At 39.5% G+C, this 15,634-nt stretch overlaps 1 protein-coding gene across 11 annotated transcripts in view; it reads left to right on the top strand.

Moving 5' to 3' along the window:
- Window positions 1-268: 268 nt before the first annotated feature.
- The window catches only part of cdkl5 (cyclin dependent kinase like 5), a 185,161-nt gene continuing 169,795 nt past the window's right edge, over window positions 269-15,634 (top strand). For 6 of the 11 annotated variants that reach the window (XM_031896713.1, XM_004911760.4, XM_031896712.1 and 3 more), the window contains exon 1: window positions 269-404. The gene's annotated coding sequence lies outside the window, so the exon portion shown is untranslated. Of the gene's footprint in view, window positions 405-1,085; window positions 1,179-1,214; window positions 1,396-15,634 lie in introns of those variants that run through there. The other 5 variants (XM_031896706.1, XM_031896710.1, XM_031896707.1 and 2 more) reach the window with 4 other exon arrangements.

The following is a 15,634-nucleotide window of genomic DNA, read 5'->3' as shown; positions in this document are numbered from 1 at the left end:
TAGGTGGCTGGCTGGGGGTCCCATCTCTCTGCATTCCGTACCTGCAGCACACCATACCCCATCAGAATCCAACCCCGTTTGTTTCCTTTCTATTGGCTCGGAAAGCATTCAGTCACGGAGCGCATAGCGTCACTGGCTAGGAATCACGGCAGTCTGGCGTTCTGTTGCTATGGATACCTCGCTTTTGCGGAAGGAGTGGGAAGGTATTGGTGCAGAGGGCTGTCATAAACTGTGGGCGGGCAAATGGCTGGGGCGGGGTTAGACGGAGGTGGGCATGGTTCTCTTTTTTTCTCTTCTTCTCCTGCCTTTGGTATTGAGTTGCTGCCTGACAGGGAAAGCAGCGACAGGCAGGCGAGCGAAGGAGGTGGGGAGAAGGTCCCCGGGCAGAGCAGGGAGGAGAGGAGGTGAGTGACAGTAGAGTGAACAGGAGTGGGGCTTCCCTGCCCCCTGGGCCTGAGGATCCCCCTATGCATGCTGCATGACAAACCCAACCAGTGCCCCTCTCCAACTTAACCCACTGTTCTCCTATTAGCACCTCTGCTCTGCAATCACCACCCTCGGTATAACCCAGTGATTCTGCCCGCACCTTTCTTTGTATTGCTAAAAGCCCCCTGCAGAGCCCTCCAGCCATCAGCACTAGAAAAGCATCCATAGGCATGATGTCTACTGAGATAAGCCGACAGCCCTGTCTCTTCCATTCCCATTGATCTGGCCCACACCTGCCCATATATATCTGCAGGAATTGCTACAGCCTTATACCATAGCGTACAGACACATTGAACTTCCAACAGCACCACAGCACACTAACACCGCTTTCTTTCAAGCAGCACCTGTCCCCAACACCCTGTCTCTTCAAGCAGCACCCAAGCCTACTAACACCCATTCCCTCCAATCAGCCCCCTTCAACAAGCTTTAATCCTTCTTTTCATGAACCTGCCCAATACCTTTCCGTATATTGCTGCAGTCAGAGCACCTGGGAGCATCCCTCTGCACATTCCTTTATCACATAACTGCTTATCAGTGATCATGAAGCTGCCATGCTAATCACTGCTATTATCTTGGCTATGTATCCCTGCCCTTATCAGCTGCATCTGAAACACACTGGCATTTTATACCGAGAATCCCAGAGATCATCAGTAGCTCTACCTCCCTCCCCATCCAGCTCATCTGAAGCATAGGTAAAGTAGACGGGGTTTCACTAATTATTTCTATTTATTTGACTCCTTTGTATCTAAAGGCTTTTAGTCTAGAGGCATTTCTATTGTATTGCGCAGGAATGTGATAGAAGCGAATTTGCAAAGTGGTGGAAAACCTGCCATTTTGCCAACCTGGCTGTTGCTGGAGATGTGTCCTATTTTTACACCACGGAAGATGCTGTTTCTTTCTCCCTCACTGGTGGGTAGCATGAGTAATCCTGGATGGCATCTTGCAGTTAGTACATATTGTAATTCATGCATTAGGTGGGTAGTATTATTAAGTCCTTATGTCTAAACTGTTTATAATAGGGGGTTTTTGTCTCTGCTTTGGAGAATTCATTGTGCTTTAGCACCATGTGAGGTGCTTTTAATCAGAGAATGAAGAATAGAACAGCAATTTCCTTAGAGCAAAAAAGGAGCATAGTGAAATAACCCATTCTTTTCTGTGATGCTCTTTATACGTTAGATACATATTTCTTCCATCATCTGTTGTTTCTGTTTTCTGTACATGCTGTTGCTTTTGGCAATTAATACTTTTGGGCCCCATGTTATAGTTTTAAGATGATTTTACCTACTATTCCAATATTTACTGTATAGTCCCAGTGTGAAGTGCAGTTAATACTAGTGATCTCCAAAACTTAATCTAGTAGCAGATGGGTTGGTTTTGCCTACAACTGACATGTCAGAAATTGATGAAATTTAACGCTTTTTTTTTCGCTGATTAATGTTTTCAGCTTTTTCTCTCTTCTCCATTTTGTACTTGTGTTCTTCCTACTATAGTGGAATAAATCCTAGATTTTATCCAATAAATCACTTTGTTTGATTCATGTATCTTTCACTGGTGAAATACTGTTTAAAAATGTTGTATATTTGATATTTGACATGTTTAGTTACAAAAGTAATCTGTATTTGTCAGCTCTGCTGACTGGGAATTTTCACACCCCATTGGTATTTTATTTTCACTGTAGGGAAAGCTACCCAGGTATCCTTCACAGAGCTGCCTTGTGAATGATGGAACTGAAAACAATGCATTATGAATCAATATACCCTATGTTCTATACAGCAAGTCCAAAGCTTAGGATAGTTATTTCAGATATGTTGTATTTGACAGACCAGAACTAAAGATGGGAGATATGATGCACGTGTGGTATTGAAGTACATATACATGTCATGTTAATACATGCTCCAATAAGGGTGAAGACAAATGGAGCTACTTAGTAGCAGCTAATTGTCACGGCTACTAAATGCCAGAAAATACCCTGCCATAGACAGTACTGAGAATTGACTCTGCTAAAGCACACAGAGAGACAATTATCAGTAAATGATCAGCATTGTCTATTTTTGTAGCCATGACAAGTAGCTGTTACTAGTTGCTCCAAGTATCTACACCCTAAGGGCTGTGGCAGACGGGGAGATTAGTTGGAGCGCAATCTTCCTTGTCGCGGGCGACTAATCTCCCTGAAATGCCATCCCACCGCCAGCATGTAAATCGCTGGTGGGATGGCATACACAGCGCCGAAATCGCAGTAGTTTCCTCTCAAGGCAACTAAAATCGCCGCGCCGTGTATACCATCCCGTCGTTCGCGACAAGGGAGATTTGTTGCAGGCGACTAGTCTCACCGTCTGTCACGGCCCTAAAGCAACATGTACTTTTCCATTTAAACACTGTCTTGTTACAGAGAAAGCCGGCATTAGGTTTTTAGGAAGTTACTTAGTAGCAGCTACTTGTCACAGCAACCAAATGCCAGTAAATACCCAGCCATAGACAATACTGAGATTTGCCTCTGCTAAATCACATGCAAAGACATTTATAAGTAAATGATCAGCAGTCTATCTTAGTAGCTGTGACAAGTAGCTTCTACTAGTAGCTCTGTGTGTCCTCACCCTAAGGGCTGAGACACACGGGGCAATTAGTTGCCACAACTTTTTAAAAAGTCACAGCAACTAATTCCTGCGCTGCAATCGTAGTTGCTGCAAATAATGTGTCTTCCCCTAATACTGCCAGACTCACAGAAGCTAGATAGCATATTTGCTATAATACAGTGGTGTTTTTAAAGGGTTTTTGCATTGGTTAAATCTGTAGCTTTGGCAGGAATTCTGTGTGGCATAAGTGTGTTTTTAAAAAGTAAACATATAAAAGTCCTAGTATGAACATGTGGAACATGTTTACCTTTAATGACCTGGGCCAGTAGATACATTATTATTATCCTTGACTGAAGTGCCAACATGTTACTCAGTGTTTTGCAGAGATTGTACAGAGCTTTCAATTCCATGATGTGCCAACTCACACTTTAGAATGAGGCAAACAGTTATATTCTGAGACATTTTGCAATTGTTCTTAATTTTATATTTGTAGTAGTTTTCACGTTATATATATTTTTATTTAGCAGCTCTCTGGTTTAGTATTTCAGCTGGATGATAATAGGAGAGTGATAAGTAATGAGAGTGATAAAATAACAATAAAATTGTAACCTTGCAGACCAATAGTTTTTGGCTTCTGGGGTCAGTGGCCTTCATTTGAAAAATGGAAAGAGGCAGAATAATTAAAGGATTTACCCCTTTAAGCTGGCCATACACAGGCAGATTTAAATTGGCGATTCGGCCCCTTCAGATTGAGTCGGTAGCACATCTGCCCATGTATGGTTCCTGTCAAACAGCTAAAAATTGCCTATAGATCTATCGAACATGTTTAAAAATCCCTAGAGAGGACTGCATCAAGATCGCCAGACAAGTGGGTCTTTCTATGCATGGCCACTTAAGGTCTACACACTAGTTTCACAAGGAGCCAGTTAGCCTACCTGTGTGTTCTTGAAATATGAGAGAAAAAACTAGGACCTCAGTGCTGCAAGCATTGAATTCAAATGAACGACACCTTTTTATTTAAGATTTAAATATTTGGAAGTACCTAGAAGGCGATCTAATAAAATTGTTTTGTGCCCATGCTGGGCTGCTGTTAAATAGTTATCACAAGCTCAAGATCTACTGGTAGAGCATTGTCTTTTGTTTTTCAATTATTTAACATATTAGCTCTGGATCTCTCCAGTTAAGCTTCTATCTAATTGTTAATATTCTCTAGCATCCATACAGTGGCTTGATTGACAGACTGAAACATGAGTAGCAACACAATCCAATAGAAAGATAAATAATACTAATTATTAATTCAGGAAAACATAAAAACCGAGGAAGTAAAATCAGGGTTCTATTGTTGTCCCAAATTCAGTGGTCAGTTAAAACTCATGGGACCCCTGGTCTGGGGGTGGGGACTGGTTACAAAGAAATAGGACCACTCATAGTTGACCTATGCACCTTTAAATGATGGAGCTGATGCCACTGCAGTTCATCATACTGGTGTATTAAGTCCTCAGTTGCACCTGATTACTAAAGTGGGTTTACTTGCTCTTCAACATTTTACTAATGATCTAAATAGTGCAAAAGTTCAAAAGGGAGGCGGGTCAACCTACTAGAAAGCTGGTGAACCAGGCACAGTAAAGATGATAGGACAGGTTTTTTTTTTTTGTAGTTTGTACTCAAAGTATGGAGCGGACATGACAAAGTAGCACCACTTGAATGCGATGTGTATTCTGTGGCATGGCTTTGCTCCTAGCAGGGCCGCTCTATTCTACTGCATCTCACTTTTCTAGGTCAGGAATTCCCAGTTATTGAAGTTCCCTGGCACAGTTACATTTTATAAACATAACCTGTTATGACAGAAAATAACTTTTTAAAGGGGATATCCATCTTTGGACAGTTGTGTGAATTGAACAGACAATTTTCCAAATCTTTTTTTTTTTTTTTTTTTAGATACACACCAATGTAATAGTGGGTTGTTGATCCTAAAAGTTTCACATTCCCCTACCTAGCTTTTAATCTTGTGCCAGACCCTGTGACAATGTTCTTCCATTCGCTCTAATTTACACATCTTTGATATGACTGGCTGGCACGATTTAAGCAAATGAGAATGGAGAGGAAGGACATGCACAGTAGTACTTCTGTCCAGAAGTTTCTTTTGGGCATTGGGGATCCACTGCTGCACTTGTATTTATCTTGACAGGGCATTGTTTTTAAAAAAGAAGATGATTTGGTAAAATGTTATTGCTGACATGGGCTAGTCAGACAACTGTAAGCAAATGTAATCAGAGAAATTTTTTTTTTCAAGTTTTCTTTAAGTTGAAAGGTGGAGACTTTTTTGATGGATAGTTATCCACCACACTATTCATTGTGTATGTATATTTTTATTTATATTGTGCCACTTATGTACAGCAGAACATTAAATTAATACAGCAAACAGAGTCACTACAGTAATACAAGGTTTAATAATAAATACAAATAAATTCATAGTAGCACTAAGGATTTCACAGAGTTAAGTGTAAAAGAAACAAGATGATGAAGGTCCCTCCCTGTAGAGCTTACTATCTAAATGGATTGTAACTTACAGACACAAATAGAGGAGGGTATTAAGTACGGCAGGTTACAGTGGGTGCTGCTGCAATATAAGTTCCAGTTCCCAGTTCAGGTTGGTGCTCCAAGAGGTAGGCTTTGAGTTAAGTTCTGAAGAGACATTGGTGTGTACCTATTGTCTAGACAATTTATTAGATCTAACTGTCTTCCACTAACCACTTCCAACACAAAGCTGCGTGTAGAGACAGATTGCCAAGAGGGGAGAACCGAAGAATAACTTTAATATTTCAGAAACCATACAGAATTTATAATCCATAGTGTTTAGAAATCGTCCTATTTCCATGAAATTGAGCTTATACAGATTTTTCATTTTTGCAAAAGTTTCCCTTTAAAGGTTGGAAGATGGGTATCACTCATTCTGTTATACATATTAGCTTTGCCTTCAGAGTCAGTTTGCAAGTGTTTGCTTTACAAACAGCCAAAAAAAACCCCAAAAATATAATTCTGCGTAATATTTTTCTCTTTCACTTTCTGGCTTTTATTTAGCTAACAAAGGATACTGTGGTCATACATAATTAAAATAGAAATGGAAATGAGATGCAAGCTTATATTGTGTTGACATGACATAACGTGACATAATGAAAGCCGGGCAGAACGGCTGTGTCACATGATATGTAACGTCCAACAGATCTTCATTGGTAGTGGAACTTTGATATGTTGCATGGCAAAACCAGCAAGTCATCACTGTGGAGCAAATGGGGCAGTACAGCCATTTCAAGAGCAAGCTGTGAGGGCTTTATTGTGGAGTGTTAGCTGATTCAATATTCTCCATATTTTAATGTTGTATCCTTAGGTGAAAATAAAGTACACAGGGGTTTGGGAGTCGTTCACCTTTAAATTAACTTTTATTATAATGTAGCGAGTGCTAGAGACAGTTTACAGTTGGTGTTCATTTTTATTATTTGTGTTTTTTTAATTATTTAGTTTTTTGTTCAGCAGCTCTCCTGGTTGGAATTTGAGCAGCTATCTTGTTGCTTGGGCCCAATTTAACCTAGCAACCAGGCAGTGTTTTGAAAGAGAGACATCAATATGCATAGAGGAAGGCCTAAATAGAAAGATAAGTAATAACAATAAAAGAGCAGCCTTGCAGAACAATATTTTTTTGGCTCCATTTAAAAGTGTCAGAAGAGGAAGGCAAATAATTCAAAAACTATAAAAAAAAAAAAAAAAAAAAACCCAGCAGACCGATGGAAAAGCCTGTTGCTCCCAAGTTTTCCCAGCAACAGTAGGCATAGTTGCGCATGATTCAGTTACAAGAGGGAGGATGGACGGAATGGTGCATAGCCCAACTATACAGAAATGCAAGCAGCATGCTTGGACGCAATAAATGGTGTCAATAAAGTGGAACATTTGAGTCCAATTTAGCGTGACTGTACTTTTGGCATGTGCTTTTTTTGTTTTTTATTGTTTTCCTTGTAACTTTTAAAAATATAGGTCATTACTTTACACAAGGGCATTTCTGATAAAATGCCCATTAATGAGAAAACTAGGGAGCTTTATGGAAAGTAAAAATAATAGAACTATTTGGTTGATCCAAAACTCCTAGGCTTTTAGACCATCCCAACTTCTGGTTTCTTGTTATGATATTATAATACAATATCAGTGTTAAAGTGCATAAGAAAGGTTGTGGGCAGCCTACCAGAGCGATAGTGGCAGCTGCTAAAACTGCAAGTTGAGTTAGTATAGCCTTCATACAAACTTGGGTTATGAAGCAAAAATAAATATACATTGATTTCTGAAATGGGTAGTTCACCTTTGATTAACTTTTAGTATCTTATAGAATATACCATCCTTACCAACTTTTCAGTTAATCATCAAATTTTATTCCTTGTAGTTTTTAATTATTTGTCGCCTTCTTCTGCCTCTTTCCATTTTTCAAATGGGGTTACTGACCCCAGCAGCCAGAAACTATTGCTCTGCAAGGTTACAATTTTTTGTTATTACTTTTTAATCCTTATCTTCCCATTCCAGCACTCTCCTGTCATCTTTCAGCCTCTCATTCACACCACTGCCTTGTTGCTAAGAAGGTTGGACCTTAGCAAAAAATGCACTTTCACTCTTTTTCTCTAAAGATTTTATGCCTCGTACTAAGTAATGATGTGCCATCATCATATTATGTTTTACATTTGTGATGTTTATTGTATGAATATTCCTCTCTCTATATATATGTAGTGTAAGATTAATGATGCTTTCTTAAGGGCTACTTGTCGGTTGCTATGTGTGTTTGCTACGACCAGTTGCTGTAATACGAGCTTGGTCAGTATGCTAATGGTGCCTGTTGAATTCTCTATGTGCGTGAAATAATATGCCTATATGCGCATGCGTGAAATTACCTGCCTTTGTGCGCGTGCGCAAATTCGCACGTTTATGTGCACGCATTAAACTATACACGCATGCGGCAAAAAATACGCCTCTATGTGCATAAAGTCGCACGCTTTTGTGTGCTCGCTAAATTACGCAAAACAGCCGCGTTACTCTGCGGGAAAGTGTTCCTGCGGAAGTGACGTCGGCATACGTGACATCACGTACCCGGAAGTAAGCCAGGTGTTCGCTATGATAAAAAATTGGCGCTTAATGAGAGAGGGTATTTATATTTTCCATATGAACTTATGCATCAGGATTCCCCTTGAGAAAGGCTCTTTGCCGAAACCTTGGGGTAATTCTCATCTTTGGCAAGTGTATCTGCTAACTTGTTTGTCTTCTTTTGCCTATGCACATTTTGTGGTATGTATTATTATCTTATAAATCTATGAATTATTTTTTGTAATCTTGCAATTAAAACTGACTGCTGTTAAATCTTTTGTATACGATATAAAGGACTATATTTTTTAATACTACCACTGTGCTTGTAGTGCAAACCCTCATCCTATTTAAAGTTACTGACCCCAGCAGCCAGAAACTATTGCTCTGCAAGGTTACAATTTTATTGTTATTACTTTTTAATCCTTATCTTCCCATTCCAGCACCCTCCTGTCCTCTTTCAGCCTCTCATTCACACCACTGCCTTGTTGCTAAGAAGGTTGGACCTTAGCAACCAGACTGCTGCTGAAATTTCAGACTAGAGGGCTGCTAAATAAAAATCTATATAATTTAAAAATTACAACAAATGTAAATTCAAGAACAACTGCAAAATGTCTCAGCATATCACTGGTTGCATCATACTAAGGGCCCGATTCACTAAAGTCCGAAATAAGGAGTGCTATTTATAGCATGCGTTAAAAATCTTATCACTTCTTATTTTTCGCTCGATTCACTAAAAGGACACTTGTCATAATTAAGAAGCGATGTTCTTGGAGTTATTTATCTTGCGACGACATATTTTCAAGCAATATATTACGCAGCGCACAACATATTACGCAGCACGTGATATTTTACGCAGAGCGCAAAATTTTCAGAACGGTAGTCTTCAGAAAGTAATGGTTACGTGGGTAATATATTGCGCTCTGGGTAAAATATCGCACGCTGCGTAATATATTGTGCGCTGCGTAATATATTGCTTGAAAATATGTCGTCGCAAGATAAATACCGACAAGAACATCGCTTCTTAATTATGACAAGTGTCCTTTTAGTGAATCGAGCGAAAAATAAGAAGTGATAAGATTTTTAACGCATGCTATAAATAGCACTCTTTATTTCGGACTTTAGTGGATCGGGCCCTAAAAGTTAATTTAAAAGTGAACAATACCTTTAATATTTCCATTAGAGTTTTCATTGTCTCTTTAACTGTTTCCTGGGTACTGGGGAGCTCCGGGTACAGTTGCAGAGACATGGATCTTCCCTGTGATAGTGCTACTGTACCTCTGAGTTGGTACAGTAAGTAACTACAATGTATGTATAATACATTTTCTAATGTTTTGATGACTTTAGTACTTCATGCAAGTTTTTGAAACAGTGTTGTTACCCTTCACATATGTACTGCATTGTTATAAAAAATATTTCACTCCTAACTGCTAGTTCATTGGGAAGTTTAGGTTTTCTAAGCTTTCGTTTTGCCTTGCAGACAATTTATAGGTATTGTTTATGGATTTTAGTCAATAGCAGAATAGAATCTTTCCAAACAAGATCTCAAGATCTTCATTCCATTAGTATGGCTTCAGCATTTGTCTCCTGTTTCATATGCTCTTGGCAAAGAAAAACCACATTACATGCATATGCCTTTATTTGCTGTGACTCATTTCTTTTATGACTTTTTGGCTTGTATTTAGAAAGCCGTCAACTGTGTTTTAAATTAGAATTTAGCTATTAATGCAGTTGATAAACTGTTCTTGAAGGACTTTTTTTGTTAATTGCTCTGAGAGTGAATACCACCCTTTGGGGCAAATGTAACTGAAATAAGTTAAGATTTAATATGCAAATACAATATATTTAATGCAGAAAAGCAATTGCTCCGGAAACAAAAAAGGTTCATTCAAAATTCCTAAAGGGTCCTGTGTATTATGGAGAGAGTATACTGTAACATGTACACCTGTTATTGGTGCTTTAACAGTATTTAGCAGTGTCAGGGTATTCTGGCAATAAAAGCATACAAAGCCTACATAACATACCACTACAAACAATATTTCTAGTCTTTTTTGCCCTTTGTTTTTAGTTTTCAAGAGGAGGAGTGTCTCATTTGAAAACTCTCTCCCCACTTAGTCCTGCCGCATAGGAGCAATTCTAGCTCTGTTTGTTGGCCAGATCTGGCTTTTCTCTATAGCCTGCACATAGAGCATTGTCCCTATATATGGTGTGAGCTTGCAGAGGAGATTAGGGGCTTTGCTGACCATTTTAAATACCCCTAGTCTTAACTTTGACATGCAAAGACCCTTATTCATTGCTCTCAGGCCAGTTGGTCCCTGGAAGTATGTATAGGATTGTGATAGGTGATGGGTGGGTCAAGAAAAACTCCATCTTCCACCTAACACTAACCCACACCCAACCTTAATTTTCGAAATATTGCAACCCATACCTGCGTCTTCTGCGAGCACCTCTGGTTTAAAGACAGGCAACCTTTGGGAGAGGAGGAGGAGTGTACTTCCCCAGTCTGCCCCGAACCCACAATGATTACACAACTTTCACGCCAAACCTGTGGGTTTTATTCCAACTTGTACATTACTAATTGCGATGCTAATTTGGTCTGGTAAATAATTTGATCATTAGGGCTATATCTGACTGGTTGAGGCAGATAAAATATACTAGTTTACATTGTGTTATTTTACTCTTTTAGTCGGGGAGACCCAAGTCCATTTAGGATCACACTTGAGGAAACTCCTACAATAGACAATGTGGCTTACTCTGCTCCACATAAGCCATTGTTATATAGAACTGGCTGATCTAAATGTATCTGATTAATAGATCTTTGAATATGTTAGATGGTATGCTTTATATTATGGTTAAACCCTTTCTGCACTATAACTATAGTGAGTTTCTGCTCAGTGTTAAAATGCATTAGCACTGCAGACGCAGTCTGGTTGGTAGGCATGTAAGCACGTGTAGCCGATATGCCATGGAATATTAGAGTAGATATTAAAACTGTTAATGAATTCCATTATACCACATAGAAGGTAAAAGCTGCCAAGTTCTTGTTGGATTTTAGAATCCATCATATCCATACAGCGTTGCTATATTGGTGCCAGAATTCTCCCACATTAAAGTTATGGGCTAGAAATGGCTGCATGCTAGGTCTTGAGAAATGTACCTTTTCAAAAGGCAGATAACAAATTTGAGTTCCTGCAACCATTTTCTTACTGGTGGTGTTTAAGTTAGTACCTCTGTATGAGCAGGTTAGATGTATGCTCTAATATCTGACCGGTGGTAGGAGCTGTTTTAGAGTACAGCCAATGTGAATCCAAGGCTCAAGCATATTAAAAACTGTGGTGTCCACCTGGAGATGGGACCACATGTAACCTTCTCCAGCAAGGGGACCTGATGAGTACCGGGGGGTTGAATACAGCAGGTTGTATGGGTTGTATGTATCCCAGACAGTAGAGCCTATGTCTTGTTGGTTTGCGTGTAGAATACCAAGAAGAGCAGTATGGCAATTCCAGTCTTTGAGTCTTGTCGTACATTTATGTTGGGATGGCAGGAAACCGCCCTGCTATACAGCAGGCTGACTGCAAAACTGCAAAAACTTAACTACCAAGTGCCCCCTGATACTGCACAGAAGCAAAAAAATATATTTACCAGTGCTTGCTGCTTAATGGTCTGGGAACAGTGAATCCTAAGGAAGTTGGGGTGTGTCACACAGTTATCCTACACACCTCTAGCTCTGATATTTGTATATATAATTTTTTCAAAACATTTAAACAGTTAATAGAGCTTCTCCAGCAGAATTTTGCATTGAAATACATTTTTCTAAAAGACAAACAGATTTTTTTTTAAATTTAATTTTGAAATTTCACATGGGGCTAGCCATATTCTTCATTTCCCAGGGTACCAGAACCTGTGATCTGAGAAACTTCAGTCACACTTTACTGCTGAGCTGCAAGTTGAAGTGATATCACCCCCTCCCAGGAGCTGATCAGCAAAACAATGGGAAGGTAGAAAGTCCCAGCAGGTCCCAGTAGATATCAGAATAGCACTCAATAATAAGCATTGGGACTCCTCCAGTTCTGATGTGTAGCGCTGGCTCCTTCTAAAAGCTCAGACTCGGACAATGCACTACACACCAATATTACAACAACAAAAAAATACATTTGTTCAAGAATAAAAAAGAGTGAATTATTTGCTATGGAAACAGTGTAATTTAGAAATAAAAAGTATACCATAAAAATCATGACAGTATCCCTTTAAAATGCAAAAGAGACCTACATAAAACTGTTTATTTTCCTTTTAAGTACAGGCCCGTAAATATCATTTTGTTGGTTCTAATGCATAAGTCTGTTAATACTAACCATATGCAACACAAGTTTAAGGTTAATACCATGCAGAGATGTTTCTTGGCCTGCAAATAAGTGCAGGCAGAGAAACAGCTCCTCTGCTCGCATCTATGCTCTCCCCAGAAGCACTTTGTCTACCTGGGTGCAGACACATGGAGCGGATTTTGCTGCCAAAATGTGAGTATGGGAAGTTAGGACCTCACACACCATGTGCCCTGTATGTTATGTCAGTGTTAGAGCAAGCTGTAGCTTTAGTCCTGTCTGAGCAGCCAAATACATACATACCTATTCATCAGCTCAGCCACAGCCACTGTTACGCTGGAAGCAAAACTGCAGCAACAGTAGCAGCCCTTTTTCAGAGATACCATTAGTCCCCTTACTCAACCTTGAATGCTTTTCCATTGTGGATCAGTGCTGTTAGGCAAATAAGTGGAAAGGGTTGGAGCTCATAAAATTCCATTAAACTGGCAGAGAATTTTCAGCTGGAGGGTTTCAAAAATAGCTATTGTGACTCTGTGTTATTGTTAGTAGCAATATCTGGATTTGAGATTTCTTTTAACAGCATTCTTAACATGTATTTTTCTTTGTGTCCCATGACCCAATTATATCCATTAACTTTAACAGGATGCCCTATGTGTACATTGCAAGCTGAAATGACAAAGTATGAAGCGCAATTGAGAATTTGGGGATATTAGGGGCAGTCATGAAAGTAAGTATATGTATATATATATAATATCATATGTCAATGTGCATAGTCACACTCCTAGAAGATGTAGATATATAAGGACTTGGAACTCTTGAGGGCTCTGTCTGAAAGCGCAGTGGGCAGCTTGTGATTTTTCCCACAGTCAGTTGCAACTAAAAACATTTTTGTTACCTAAAACCACTTTCATTGCAATTGTGCTTAAAAATGCACTTTGCTCATTGCACAAAAGTAAGCGAGAGGCACTCTATATAAACCACATAAAAAAACAAGCCATTTTGGCTAGTAACAAACTGCCTAACGCGTACCTATCAGGGCGGGAGTGACTGAAAAGCATTCACTAAACAGTGTAAAAGAACTAGTGGGTGTTAGCTGCAAATATGTTGATAGCATTTAAATAATGTAATGTTTAATTTTTAGGTAACTTCTTGGATGGGGAGAGGCATTCTAACGGCAAACTATACTAGTTTAGGATTCTGAAATGAGTTCTTCTCTGTTGTTGCCTGCCACTGACATTAATACCTTTGTTACCGTGTTGGGCAATGATATTCAATACTGGAACTGGTTTCATACAGATGGATACTTAATTGATGCATCTTGGATACAAGGCTCACCTTTTTTTCTATCTGCTGCGTTCTTTCCCTGGTGTAGGAGAATCAGTTGGCCATTTAGGTCTGGTAGATATTACACAGTATTTAAAGGAGAAGGAAAGGTATAAACACTGGGAGTGACAAATGTTATTTAGGCACCCCCCCCCCAGTGATTGTAATGACTTGCCTGATACCCCAGGCCGGTGCCCTTGTTGGCAGAAAATTGTACCACGCCAGAATACAAGCAAGCAAGCATTCCTCTTCTTCCCTTCTTTTTTATTCAAAATGCTGGGGCCAACACATCCACCATAGAGTGAAAAAGATGGATCTTTTGTTAATGTTTAATAGCCCTAGAGAAATGTACTAGAGCCACTTCAATGGCATGTTGTATTTTATAAAACAAGATTTTGGAGAATTAGGGAATATAAATATTGGGAAACCTATTATACAGAACATTTTGAATTGCGGGAAGGCTATCTCTGATAAAGTCGCTTTTAGGTAATGAATTCCAATTTTTAAAAATGATATCCTTTTTTCTCTGTATTAGTAAACCAGTACTTGACCCCATCTAAGCTTCATGAATTCGTAATGGTGGCAAAATCATCCTAGCATTACTGGTGATAGATCCAATACCTGTACATTATTTCAGCACTTTTTTGCATCATTCTAGACCAGGGGTCTGCAACCTTTAATACATAAAGAGCCACTTGGACCCGTTTTCCAAAAGAAAAAAAAACTTGGAGCCGCAAAACCGTGTCTGGCGGTGCGATGACGTCATCGCGGTCCGGCGGCCTCTCTGATAGGCTGCCGGCTAGCGGCAGCACACACATCATCCTCCGCGGTGAGCAGCGCCTGGAAAGCCACTGAAAGACTAGTCACTAGTCTTTCAGTGGCTTTTCAGGCGCTGCTCGCTGCACCGGAGCCGCACCTAAGGCCAAAACGAGCCGCATGCGGCTCTGGAGCCGCGGGTTGCCGACCCGTGTTCTAGACAGTACGTTGTGATGTAGAATTATTTATGTTTGATATGTGATGTGCAATGTTCCCAAAGGACATGCAAGTCTTCAGTTCTTGCTCTTTCTTGGTACTACTTTGGATCACCATTTTGCTGAAAAAATCTATTCAGTTTTCACACAACTTCACACAACTTCACAGGGATGGCATGATTTTCCGCTGTACCAAAAGCCCATTTGGTAAAAATTACAGATAGTGCCAAGCTTTTTCAGCACAAAACCCAGCATGAGTTAGTCAACTCATCCGGTGTTTTCTTTATGATTGCTCAAGCTCGAAAGCTCAGGCAATCATAAATGTGCCCTATAGAGTGGACTGAAGTCCGTGGATTGATTGTTCTTCTCTGGTTTTCTTAAGAGAGTAGAGAAAACAACAAATGTGTTATTAGCCAAAGGGATTTATTCAGCTTCTAAAATAAAATTGGAAAATAAATAATAATAATTTCATATTCTGTGAAGAAAAATATTTTTGTGCTGGTGCTGCCAACTGTTTTGTTCTGCCACTGGATTTAAGATTTAATCCCTATCGGCATGTTACTATAAAAGTCTTGATCGCAAGCATAAGCGATAATGAGGTTCAACCCTTGACATAAAATAAATGTCACTTGTGTATACCTTACAGTTGTGACATTCAGAACATAATTGTACACCTCTGTTCTGACAGCCGCACCCATGACTGCCTTAATCATGTCCATTTTGTTACATATGATACCTCATTTGCCCTGAAGGGGTTAGGACTGACTTGTGGAAAGCAGAGTTGTTGAAGGGTATGCTTTTTCTTTTTCTTTTTCTCTTTAAAATTTAGTTGAGATCAACATAAACA

The sequence above is a fragment of the Xenopus tropicalis genome, chromosome 2, assembly GCF_000004195.4.
Source record: "Xenopus tropicalis strain Nigerian chromosome 2, UCB_Xtro_10.0, whole genome shotgun sequence".
Classification (NCBI taxonomy): Eukaryota; Metazoa; Chordata; class Amphibia; order Anura; family Pipidae; genus Xenopus; species Xenopus tropicalis.
This window is presented reverse-complemented; position numbering and strand designations above follow the sequence as displayed.